General features: G+C 40.4%; 1 non-coding gene across 1 annotated transcript; it reads left to right on the top strand.

The window, feature by feature from the left end:
* The first annotated feature begins 6,728 nt into the window (after window positions 1-6,728).
* Window positions 6,729-6,800, top strand: TRNAW-CCA (transfer RNA tryptophan (anticodon CCA)). Its single transcript has one exon. It is a non-coding gene; the product is annotated as a tRNA-Trp (tRNA).
* The last annotated feature ends 6,887 nt before the right edge of the window (window positions 6,801-13,687 follow it).

Genomic DNA, 13,687 nt, shown 5'->3' with positions numbered 1-13,687 from the left:
AATAGTGTGGATGACCCTAAGCTAAATGGATTCCCCGATAGTGGCGCTAAAGATGTTAAGGATAACATGCTATCTTGCACACTGAAGCCGCTAGGGACTCACTCCACCTCTTCTTGTGTCACCCAAGAAGAGATCCAATAGCTAGGTAGAGAGTAAGAAGAAGGGAGCTATGGAGAGCTCAACCTCTACTTCATGCAACTAGCATGCAAAAGGGACATGGTAGATAGCAAAGAGAGGGTAGAGAAGAGGAGAAAAGAGAGCATTACCGTCCCTACTTACATACACCAACAATCCAACATGCAAGCAAGCAAGAACACAAGCTAACATGCAAACACAAGCTCAAATGAGAGAGAGAGAGAGAGAAGGCAAACTCAAGTGAGACAAATGGGATTGTTCCTTTTCATATTCTATAAAATGACTTATATACAAGAGCTCATAGTTACAATGTTCGTTCACCCATTTATAATTGGGGGCCCAAAACTAGTCTTCCTAGTTTCTCTAGCTCTATGTACAACTATTCCTCATGACCGACGTTACACAAGCCGTCTCGTAAGCTTGGTCATCCCATGTCTCTTATACAATGAGCGCATTGCGCAATTATTACAAAAGGATAAATTACAAGGGTGTAACTACGTAAAAGGTAATGTGAACCGGAGCGGTTAACAGCATGTATATAACACTACGTTTGGTGCACATTTGTAAAGGTCCCCATTATGAGGAGAATCCATTGGTGCATATGTCTTTGGTGGGAACCCCAAATTAGATATTGATGGGTCATTATTGTGACCATTGATGGTTAGGAGATGGTCAGGGGTGCAAGCGTTAGTTGGGGCCCAACGATATAGAATATTCTTGAAATATTTCCTAGGATACCTAAGTTTATTATTAGTGGGTAGTGGATGGTTAGCCACGTTCTTGATACACGGGTGGTGACCTTGTCTATATTGCGTAACCGTTCGCGCATACGCGTCTACCATACCACCTACAGCACTATATATAGACATAATTATACAAGCTAAGGTATCCAATGCTTGTGAGTATCCACACCCTCCACACTTGTCTAGATACAGTTATACAAGCTAAGGCATCCAATGCTTGTGAGTATCCACACCCTCCACAATTGTCTAGACATAGTTATACAAGCTAAGGCATCCAATGCTTGTGAGTATCTACACCCTCCATACTTAGTACTTCCTCCATCTAGAGTCTGTCTAGATCGCCATCTAAGCTCTACTTGAGAGTGCATGGGTGGACATCACCATCACATTATACTTGTCTCAATTCTCTATCTATTGCACTTTGTTTTGCTATCTATCTTGGGGGGGGGACAACAAATTTTGGGGGCTACTCCACATTGATACACATGCCACCTTTTGGGGTTGCCTGTGCAAAGAACATGTGAATGACTATAGTAGTCATGTGAGCATGGGGGCAAAGGTTTTTTGAAAATCAAAACTTTCCACCTGTGCAAAACCTTTGGCCACCAATCAGGCTTTGTACTTCAATCAATTATGTACTTAGCCTTGTATATCCATTTGGTGCCAGTAGCCTTTTCCTATCCACAAGGTTCCAAGTGCCTTTCATTGTTGAGGCCTATCTACAAGGTTCCAAGTGTAGTTGCAAAGAAGCGAGTCACTCTCACTACATGGTGACTTAGTGGGAAGGGGATAAAATTAGTAATATGGGATGGAGACAACAAGTTTGTACTCAAATATTCAATATAAAAAAAGGGGAAAAAACTGATGACTTTCAAATTTCCAGCTAATTCGAAAAAAAGAAAACAAGAAAATAACATTTTCTTAAATGGAAATTTGATTATTTTCTGTAAAACCTTATTAGACCTAGAAGCCAGCAGCTCAAGCATGTGGAGTCATTCGAAGAGAAATGTATTGCAGTCGCTCCCTGCTCTTGATAGAGGGCATGGCGATGGCCGAGTCTCCATTGTGGCAGGAATTCAGAGCACGCAGGCCTCTGCCATGGCGAGCCTGAGCTAGCCATCGCAGGTCGTACAGTGTACGAGCGCCAACAGAAAATGCAGGGCTTCAGTTTCAGGTCAGTTGTAAGGAAACATTCTGCTGTTTTTGCAAGGAAATGGGTCTGCACAGCTACCATGCTGCAGCATGATGCAGAGTCTGTAGCTGAAAGCAATAAGCATAGGAAACTCGCTCTTGCCCAGGAAGGACAAACCAAACAACAGCAGCTCAAGGATGCCCACATTACCAAAAGCCTCTGCCGAGTCATGGAAAGCCAAGTCTGGGGACCCAACACAGAGCCCTTGCTCAAACCCTATGTTTCCGACCTCTCACCGCATGTCGTTGCGAATGTCGTGCTGAAGCAGAAGAGCCTAGCCATGGCTAAGCAATTCTTCCAATGGTCTGGCCATGTGACACAGCATAATGCCCATGCTTACCATGCTCTGCTTATGAAGCTTGGCGAGGCGAAACAGTTCAATGAGATGTGGAAGCTGCTGCATGACATGAGAGAAAAGGGATGCAGGGTGTGTGAGACAACTTTTTCAATCCTTCTGAAAGCTTATGGTGCAGCTGGTCTGCCATACCACGCATTAAATACAATAAAAAAAGCATGTGAATTCGATATTCCCCTTGATGCTCACATGTATACTACACTTCTGGGTGTCCTTTTTAGGGCAAAGATGGTGGATCAGGCCAGATCAATCTACAAAAAAATGTTGGAGGAAAAATGCAAGTTTGATGGATCGGTTTGGTCCACCCTTATTCGTGGATTTGGCAAAAGCGGGCTCACAAAAGAAGCCGAGGAATGCTGGGAACAAATGCTAGATAGTGGTTGTCAGCCTGCTCTCATTCACTACAATGCCCTCATTGAAGGGCTATGTGAATCCAAGGCTCTAAACAAAGCTTTATTCACTTTGGCCGCCCTTCAAAAAAAGGGTCTCAAGCCAAATGCTTACACATTCAATCCAATCTTGGGTGCCCTATGCAAGGTGGGTAGGTTTTCGGAGGCCTTAAGCATGTTTTTTGACATGAAAGGTGTTTGCGCTCCCAATCAGGCTACATGCAATATGCTTCTTGAGGGGCTCTTTTTGGACCCAGACGTCTCAAAAGCTGTTGGGCTTTATGATTTATTGGAGAAAGAAGGTTGGGTGGACAGTAGGAGCTATCTTCTTCTGGCAGCTGGTCTTAGGAAAGCAAAACAGACCGACAAATTAATGTCTGTATCAGAAGAATTACATGTTAAGTATGGTCTTGTTAACGTTTGGCTATGCAATGCACTTCTTTATTGCCACTGGGATCAGTCCAACATGGATAAAGCAGTTTCTTACTTTGATAGAATGCTGAATGGTTTAACCCATCCAGATGTGGTATCCTTTGCAACGATGATAAATGGGTATTGTAAGTCAGAGAAGCTTGACGATGCTATGAATCTCCTTTCTGAAATGGATGGGAGAGGCGACAAACCTAATGCTTTTTGCTACACCCCTCTTATAGGAGCAGTGTTGAAAGCCGGCAGGGTAGGTGACGGGCTATGGCTGTTTAAGGAGATGTTGAGAAGAGGGCTGGAGACAAATGCTATCACTTGTGATTTTCTTTTGAGAAAATTAAGCGAGGCTGGCATGGCAGATGAGTCTTTATGGCTCTGTAACCATGTGATTGACAAGAGGTTTTATTTGCATCGTGTCACATTGGCATCATTGATGGATTGCCTGAAGAAGGTGGGAAGACTTGAAAAGGCCAGTGCAGTGTTTGGAGCTATGGAAAAGCAAGGATGCATTGTAGATGGCAGACCAGTGGAGAAGGCTTTGAAAGTATTAAGGGGAACAGTCCCATTTGAGACAACGCCATTAGGTTGCTATGATTGAGGTCTTGGTCCTTTCCAAAGGGAAGCCTTGATGTATGTGCATAGCAAGATAAAGGATGCTAAAGGGGCCGATAGAATTGCTCTCCATGTGGTCATGCAAGGTGTACCTGGCTTGTATGCATATCTCTTTTGTGTTGTGCTTGTAGCCATGAATGCAACCTTTTGGATGAAGGCATATATGCAAGATCAGTAGTCATCGACCTACAAGCTGATGTTGGATCAGCAAAAGTGCGGCTTTATTTTTTGGACTGCTTGCAAGTGGGTAGGGTGAATGAATGGTGTCTGAGCCTGACCAATGTATGCATATGAGCCAAGAAGGTTAGGCGGCTGATGGATGATATGCCAGGAAGTTATCACAACCACGGCAAGATGCTAGGGGTTAGACTGCCTTAGCACGATGGACCCAAGAACACATGTAGATGCTCTTATCGCATAAGCAAGATGCTGTTATCCAGTGTAAGGGGTATGAAAGGATTGTGCTATATTCTATGCCAACCTTATCTTCATCTTCTTCTTTTTCTATCTATGCTACTCCAAGGAGTGAAGTCTAGCTTCTCAGGCGGGCCTACGACATCATGTTTATTGCAGTGGTGCTGAAGGATGTCTGTGGTTTGGTGCTACTTAAGTGGCTTGCTGGAGTATGCTAGAGTGATGGTGATTGTGAAGATGCCAGTGGTGCTTTTCCTTTGCACAGCGCTCTCTTTTCTCAAAATAGAGAACTCTATTTTTATCAAATTACGTGAGGCTAGGGGGAAGCTTTCAAGCTTTACAAAATATCAAAAAGTAAATATTGCCAAAGTCTATGCCTCGAGTCTAAGCTTATGAAGATAAAGAAGAGTTTCCCTTGGATCTCATTGTAGAGTGGGCATGTGAAGGACTTGTTAGTGGGTTGCATTACCTTGATTTGAAAAAAATACATCTTTCAGATGGCCCTTTGATAGCTTTACAGAGGCTTGGATTGGTGTTGGAAAACCTTGAGGTGCAATTCATTATGCATGTATGAATACATGCTGGTGCTCCATCTATGAGGCGAAGAAGTTTGGTAATTTATGCCTAAGGGGGATGCAACCATGAGTGTCAGTAAATGTAACATTAGTAATCTCCAAGTAGTCAATTGTAGCATGGTGCGCCCAAATCGCATTGGTTAGCAGAGGCAAATAATTTATGCTGATCCCATCCCATAGCAGCATCCCAGGCGGGTTGAGAACTGCCTGTTTGAGGATGCCAATGCAGAAGGCTGGTATACCAAGCCAGGAGCATGCAACTATGCAAAGGTAACCTGTGCAAGGCCTTGCTTGTGATAAACCAGGTGACCCATGAGCACGAGAAGTTTTGCTTTGCAAATTGTACTTAGATCTGCTCCGCAATTATGTACAGACCACTTGTGATTTTTGTGCGATGTGCCAAGTTTGCAGAATGTACCAAAAAGACTGAAAACTGTTAGAAGAGAGGTGGGAAAGTAAACCTCACATGCTATATTTTTTCCCCCGCCAATTCAAGAGTGGAGTTTTCATAAATGTAGAAGCAAGAAAGAGTTTAGGGTATTGAAGGAGAAATTGGAAATGATTGAGTTGTTACAGTAGTAACGACGAACAATGTATGTGAGTGCATCATGATTGACGTATTACGGACTCATGAGTGCATGTATGCGGACATGTACTAGGGGTGAAAATATAATTCTAGATGCACATAGTTTCGTCTGATACCTTTGTGACTGCTTGTGACAAGTAGGTATGCTAAGCATCCAGGTTTTCTGTTTCTTTTCACAATGTAGTAGCCAAATAAACACAATTTACTAGCCAAGATAGCCAGATAAACAGAATGCACTTGTCAAGATATATGTTCAGCCATTCATGCCTAAACATCTCTGCCCATGAGGGATAGGCAGGTGAGATATCGCCTTTTTGCAGGCAGGGGTTGTGTCTCGAAAGACCTGTAAGAGTCAATTTTGTGAAGAAATAAGTGCAGAATAAAGCATTTCTAGTGGTTTCATCTTTGCTGAAGATCCCACGATAAGTTTCTTGGATTGGTTCTTGGAGTTCTGGTTCTATGAAAGCTTTCAAGGGTCTTGGATGGAACTGTTGAAGTATCTTCCAATGTGAACCCTGTAAGCAGCATCATGTATTTTGTTTAATGGTTAGTGTAAGGCTTTAAATGGTTCATAGTAGATAATTTGGAATGGTTCATAGTAGCTTTAATGGTTAACGCAAGGCTTTGAATGGTTCATAATAGATGACTTTGAATGGTCCATAGAATCTACTGGATAACTTTGTAAAACAAGATCAAGATCTGGATCCTTGTTTTAGTTTTAGTCAAGCTTTTCTCAAACATGAAGCATCTACTTGAAAGAGTAGATTCTATCTTCCATAAGTCAATTTGATGGCTAAAATGTACCTAATTCAATGACCCTTTCTATTTAGAGCTTTGCTAAAAGGCGCGTGGTATATTGAAGACACCTTTCCCATAGTGTCTTTTGCACATGAGCATAAGCTTTATAACATGACCAAGCAGTGTCAAGATCACCACCTCAGTCTCTAAATGTATATATATATATATACACCTAGATGAATCCAGGAACATGCCCAGATTTACCTTTTAGGCACGTGCATGTTATATACTCATGGTAGTCAATCCACAAGACTATATAAATATAACTACCAACTCCATTATGCATAGTATGATGGACTAGATACGACATCCCCACTAACCTCGGCAGTGCCCAAAAGGAGAAATAAGAGGAAAAAGGAATTTAATTTTGAAAACATCATATACAATTCTGTGTTAAAAGGCATCTCCTTGTATGGAAAATGCGTTTAAGACTTTATTAAAATACCTGTATGTGCTAGGAAAATAGGACATGTATTGTTACTTTGAGAAAGTATAACGCAAGGGGATCCGTGGCGCAATGGTAGCGCGTCTGACTCCAGATCAGAAGGTTGCGTGTTCGATTCACGTCGGGTTCAAACATTTTGTATGCTTCTTATATAATGTAATTAAGAAAATACACATTCAAGCCTTTTTCACAGGTTGCTTTTTTAAACGAGACCGGGTCCTTTTCACAAGTTGCTTTTTATTAAAGAAAAAAACACATTACTATGAGTCGTCTGAAAAATCATGTGAGCCTAAACAGAATTTTGCATGGTTACACCTTTTACAAAAATTGCTATTAAGTATTGTTCTATGCATGGTTAGAATTTTTACATAAATGGCTATTAAGCATTGTTCTAAGGAAAAGCATCACAAAGTACATAAATGAAAGTACATGATTTTTAATCAACAATAAAGTTGTGCATTGAAATAAGCATGCTATGCATGAGTCCTAGATAACATCACATATGCAACTACATGGACCACCCCAATTTATGCATTACTTTGTGTATTCTCAGCAAAATGGACACTACTTTGAGGTCACTAGCACAAAGCTCTGCAAAATGGACACTACTTTGAGGTCACTAGCACAAAAAGCTCTTGGCTTCAGCAATACAAAAATATACACGACATGCTCAGAAGCTATCAGAGCTAGTGTTTCCCTTTATGGAGGGACCACATAAGGTCCACACCCTCCTTTATTTGTCTTGCATCTAGGAAACCTTCCCTCCATGGACATCTAGGTCCAAAAGGTTCTTAATGTTGTGCATGCCCAAATTCATTTTTTGTTTCTGGGACAACTTCTCAATGAAATATTTTTGGCTTGTAATTTACATCCCATAGTTAGGGAGAGCCCCTACCATAACACTCTAAGTTCATTTAGGATCCATGTTGAGGTAATGCCAACTATTAAAAAGCTTTCTATTTGTTTACCATGGATGGGAGAGTTACTTTAGAATCCACATAGAGGTAATAATGCCAATTATTAAAAAGCTTTATATCTATTTTCTTTATCATGGATGGGAGAGTTACTTTAGAATCCACGTGAGGTAATGTCAACTACTAAAAAGCTTCACACAAAAAAAAGTGCTCTCATTGTACAAAAAAGATATGAAAAATTCAAAGGATCATTTTATGAGCTACTCTAACTTCACCAACCTATGGAAATTTTAGTCTGCTAATGTTTCTATCACTCAATAGGTGAGGATGGGAGTATGAAATATTTGTGCAAAGAGTTGAAGAAAGAGAACCAAATATCAAGAAGAGCTAAACATGGTGAACAAAGTACTATAACTCCACAAGGACAAGCAAGAATATGAGCACAAAAAGGCCATAGCGTTTTCAATCACTTGAGAAATATTTTGGGCTTTTGCTAGATGGAATGGATGAGAGATCACCTAAGAATATCAATATAGAGACTTTGTGCAAATGTATCATGTGATTTGTCTTGTTTTTCTTCATTTCACAAGATCACCTAAGAATTTCAATATGGAGACTTTGGTGAAAATTTATCATATGTAAGTTGTCTTGTTTATGATATACAAGTGCATGAAAAGGTTAACTAGAGGTAATCTTTTGGGAAGGTCATCTACAAAGCACCTCAAGAAATATTTACCTTTCCTTTTAGTGAATTGATTCAAAGTAGGCTTTTGCACATAAATATAACTCCTTGCTTGAATCTCTTTTGACCTAAATATGATTCTCACAAGAGGAATCATATTAATAGTTTGCACTTAAAAATCATGTTTTTGCCAATGTGCTTAAGTAATCATGCATTTGTCAATGTGCTAGCAATTGGATTGTATATTGATGTGAGAGATTCTCCATCCATGATACCCAAAACAACATTCATACCATCTAAAGGTAAATACTCTAGATATCCTTAAATATGTACGTGGACAAGAATATCCATTCCTAAGCACATAGTGTCTTCATTTATGAATGGTCCCTTTGTTTTAAAGTTATGTCATAGCTACCGATATGACCTAAAGCTTTAGCTATGTCTTCATTTATGAATGGTCCCTTTGTTTTAAAGTTATGTCATAGCTACCGATATGACCTAAAGCTTTAGCTATGTGTGGAGGGAGGAAGTTGTGAATGCTTCCATCATCATACAAAATAAGACATAGTTTATTTTGTATGTAAACATGCTTGTCAAAGGAGAGAAAACCATTCATGGGTATTAAATCTCCACCAAGTGAGCTTCTCTTTATGACGACACAAAAATTTGGTGCCCATTTTGTCTTTGTTACCATGTCATTGTGATTGATCTTTGATGTAAGGTTTGAGGAAATTATCCTTTTTGTTGAATTTTGCATCTCTCTCTTAGAATTTTAGGCCCTAATTCTTTTGCTCCACTTTATTTGCCATAACAGTGGTGGTAAAGTATCCCGCCTCATTCTATGCACCAAGATTTAGGCCTACCATTAACTTTCTAGTTTGCTCATCTTCTTCTTTAGTTAATATGATATATTTATGGGTATCATCTTCAGCTAATATGATATATTTATGGGTATCATCTTCAACACATAAATACGATATATTTATGGGTATCATCTTTAGTTAATATGGTATATTTATGGGTATCATCTTTAGTTAATATGATATATTTATGGGTATCATTTTCAACGCATTCCCCCAAAATTTTGAAGAATTTTATTGTATTCTAGCAAGAGATTCTTTCATTGTCTTGAGGAAAATAATTTTTGGTTTCTCCTTACAAATTTATACATTAATACCAAATATTTTGTAGACCTTAGAAAATAAAGAAGTTCTTACTAGTGGCATAGGAGCTTGGTGATCTTCACAAGGATTTGTCACTTTTGCTAGACGTGGGACTTACTCATATCATGCTTATTTCAATGCACAACTTTATTGTTGATTAAAAAGTTAAAATTTTCATGTACTTATATGCTAGTTTAAATTTTCAAGTACTTATATGCTAGTGTAAAGCATTGGAAGGATATGTGCTATAACATTTTCATTACTATACTTTGTGATGCTTTTCCATTTAAAAAACTAAAGTAGTTGTAAAAAAGCGAATTGGTCTCATATGAATAATGGGACCAATGCCAATTGACCATGCCCATGGGGGAAACACTTGTGATAGTGTGAAAGGGGTGGTCATGTATATAGGTCACATATGCCATATTTTGGGTACCTTTTCATAACCATCATAATACAAGTCAATTACTCTCTCTTCTCTCTAAACCTAGGCTAATCATCTTAATTTAGGCTAATCCAAGGCTAATCTAGATGCTCCTTTCTTTCATTGGTGTATCAGAGCTTAGTCTTTGATACATTTTCATCTTAGTTTCAAGAACATTTAAGGAATTCTTGGATTTCTTGATTTTCTTGATCAAGAATTGGGACATGGTGATCTTGATTGAGTGGATTTGATCTTTTTGATTCACCTTTCCTAGGTTTTGGGGCCATGGGTTGGCAGAGGACTAAATTCTGAGGGAGCCGCTCCTAATTTCAAATCATAGGACCAAATTTGGGAAAAATCTGCTAATCTTGATTAGTGCTAATCCAAAAATGTTTTACTCTTTCCTCTTCTTCATGCTTGATCTTAAAGGAATTAGGACTTAGGGTTTTGACATGGCATATCAAGAGCTTCACAAAGGCCTATTTCTTATTGCTTTTGATGGTCGTGAAGGTCACGCGCTACTGTGAGGATGCTGGTCGCCATTCACGCATTTTCCCTCCAACGTTGAGCTTCAAGTTCACAAAGAAGCTTGTTTAAGCTTGGGAGAAGCTTAAGCAAGCGCAAGATCCCTTTAAGCTTGATCTTGGGGAAGTTTAGGTGGCGATTTGAGGTTGAGCATTTTTTGCACCATTGGAGCTACGATTCATGGTCAATCACTTGCCATTGCTCCAAATCAAGGCTCTCTAATGGATGTCTTCACTTCTTGGATAGTTTCAAATCTTACAAAGCTATGGACATTAGTGAGCTTTTGGTCTTCTATGGGCTAAAATTTTCTGTATTTTCCACCAGGAAAAAAAAAGAGCATCACCTTTCATTATAAGCTTCACTTTTCATCATTTTAGCTCCATTGGATGCATTTGCAAGCTCTTTGATCAAGAAACATGAGTAATGGAGTTTCCATGCCACTTTCTTAATTGTATGGACTTTTCATCATGGCCATACATGCAAATATGGGATTGCAGTTGAATCCACATCAAAATTAATGATTCAAATGGTAGTTATATCTCCATATCTTGGCTTGATTGATGCATAAATGGCAGACAGAGGAGTACATTGAGCTATTTGGATGCATGATGTTGGGAATGAGACATGCTTATGCTTCTTTAAGATTCCTTTTATGTGTTCCTTTGAGCTCATGGTGAAAGGTGTTGAGATATCGAGCTCATCTAGTGAGGCGGTGGACACTGATGACCCGCCTGGGGGATAGGCCCCACACAACACTGGCATGGTTGGTGAGATCATGGGTGATATACGGCCAGTGGGATGACATGCTGTGTGAACCATTCTAGAGACTGGCATAGTTATAGCGCCAGCTCATTTAGTTGGGTTCACACTATAGAGAACCCTAGTATGGATTTGGTTGAGTACCTTTTCATATGTGTGTACTCTTATCTTTGTATAATGGTGTGTTGAGTGTTGAGTGAAGAAGAAGAAGATTTTCAGCCTCTCACCTTGTGTGTGTTCTTTTTTAGGGTTTTGGGTGCATTAGGACCTCCGTTTTTTGAAAAGCAGGCGATTTCGAGCATTGCGGGTAAGTCATCGATTCTCTGCAGAACTCTGTTTTAAGACCTGCAGGAAGACAGATTGGTTGTGCAGACATTGTGTGTGCTGCAAGGAGGTCAACAGTTGCCATTGGGTGTATGTATGCACATTGAGGTCGCTGGTTGTGACATTTGAGTGTAATACAATACCGCTGCAGACAATACAGTAGTTTGTGCAGGACAAACCAGAGTGCTGTTTCTGGTAAATTTGTGTGTCTAGCAAGATGTCAAATGATGGCATAAACCAGATTGTTGCTGAGAAGCTTGATAAGAACAACTTCCATGCTTGGAGGTTCAGGCTGACAAATTTCCTGATGGAAAAGCGTTACTGGGACTATATAGAAGGTGAGCATGAAGAGGCACCAGAGATACCGGAGATCAATCCGATTGCTACGGATGTGAAAGAGTTCAAGGATTGGAACCAAGGAGCCAAAAAAGTTATGTATTGGCTCTCTATCAGTATATAGGACACCATGATTGGGCACATACATGATGCCAAGTCCCCCAAGGAGGCGTGGGACACCTTGGTAAAAATATGTAAGGTGCCTAAGGTCAGATGGAGGGGGAGAGTACTTCTCCAATGAGTTCTCTGAATCTTTGAAGAAGAATGGTATTCGGAGACAGTTTACATGCAGATACACTCCGCAGCAAAATGGAGTTGCTGAGCGAAAAAAACAGGCACATTGCTGAGATTGCACGAGCATTGATGGGAGAGAAGAATATGCCGCATAGCTATTGGGCTGAGGCTGTTTCTACAGCAGTTTACATCATGTACAGGACTCCAACTACAGCCATACATGATGTAACTCCAGAGGAGAGATTTACTGGCAGAAAACCTGATTTGTCTCATCTGAAAGTCTTTGGATGCATTGCATATGTGCATGTGCCAGCAGCTGGATCCAAAAGCTGAAAATGTGTGTTTATTGGGTATTCCCTTGAGCAAAAGGGATACAGGTGTTATGACCCTGCTACACGTGAGTTGAGGGTAAGCAGGGATGTTTTTGATGAGATGAGCAGCTGGTATGCTGCTGAAAAAGAAGCTGTTGGGGCTGATGTGAGTGGAAATGTGGTTGCACAGAATGCAAGTCAGCATCACAGTCTTTGAGTGGACCAGGAGAGTCCTCATCTAGTGGTTCAGTTGATAGACCATGGAGTGGTAGGCTGTGTCATGATACCAGTCCTGCAAATGTGATTAGTACATCACATAAAGGCAAAGAGAAAGTGGTTGAGCCCCTCAGTATGACTGACATTTCTACGGGGTATTCTCATGTTGATGGAGAGTCTAGTGGCTCAGAGATGAGCCTTGATGAGGAGCTTGGGATACCAGCTATGAGAACACGTGGTGTAAAGAAGGCTATGGAAGCCATGAATGCAAAGCTGCGAAGATCTGGGAGACTGAAGAATCCTGTGCAGAGGTTTACCTATGATGGTTATGTGGCACATCACTATGCATATATGGCAAAAGTTGTACAGGTTGCAGAGCCCACATGCATTGATGAGGCTGTTGGAAATGTGTGTTGGGAGAAAGCTATGGATGAGGAGATGGATGCACTATATGGAAATGAGACTTGGGATTTAATGCAATTGCCTGAAGGCAAGAAAGCCATTGGATGCAAGTGGGTGTACAAAGTAAAACATAACAGTGATGGAAGCATAAGCAGGTACAAGGCTAGATTGGTAGAACCAAAGGATATGCGCAGACATATGGCATTGATTATGAGGAAACTTTCAGCCCAGTTGTTGCCAAGATGGCAACAGTGAGAGTTGTGATAGCAGTAGTGGCTGCATCAAAGCAATGGTCTTTACATCAAATGGATGTAAAGAATGCATTCTTGCATGGGGATTTATAGGAAGAGGTGTATATGTTGCAGCCACCTGGTTATGAGGATGTGAGTCACCTCGAGCATGTTTGCAGGTTGAAGAAAGCCTTGTATGGCTTAAAACAAGCACCAAGAGCATGGTCTGACAAGATTTTTGAATATCTTGTCACTATTGGCTTTCATGTAGCCAATGCAGATTTCTCGCTGTATGTGAGTGATAGAGGGGTTGTGCTTGTTGTCATCTATGTAGATGACCTGATCATTACGGGGGATTATGATGTAGAGATCTTTGATGTAAAGATCTTGCTTAGACAGAAGTTTGAGATGAAGGATCTAGGGGAGCTCAGATATTTCTTGGGCATTGAGGTGATTAGGTCACCACATGGTATTAGATTACTGCAGAGACAGTATGG

The sequence above is a fragment of the Cibotium barometz genome, chromosome 59 (assembly GCF_041138505.1).
Source record: "Cibotium barometz isolate CiBa-2024 chromosome 59, ASM4113850v1, whole genome shotgun sequence".
NCBI lineage: Eukaryota > Viridiplantae > Streptophyta > Polypodiopsida > Cyatheales > Cibotiaceae > Cibotium > Cibotium barometz.
Note: the sequence above shows the minus strand (reverse complement) of the source record. Positions and strands in the feature narration are given on the sequence as shown.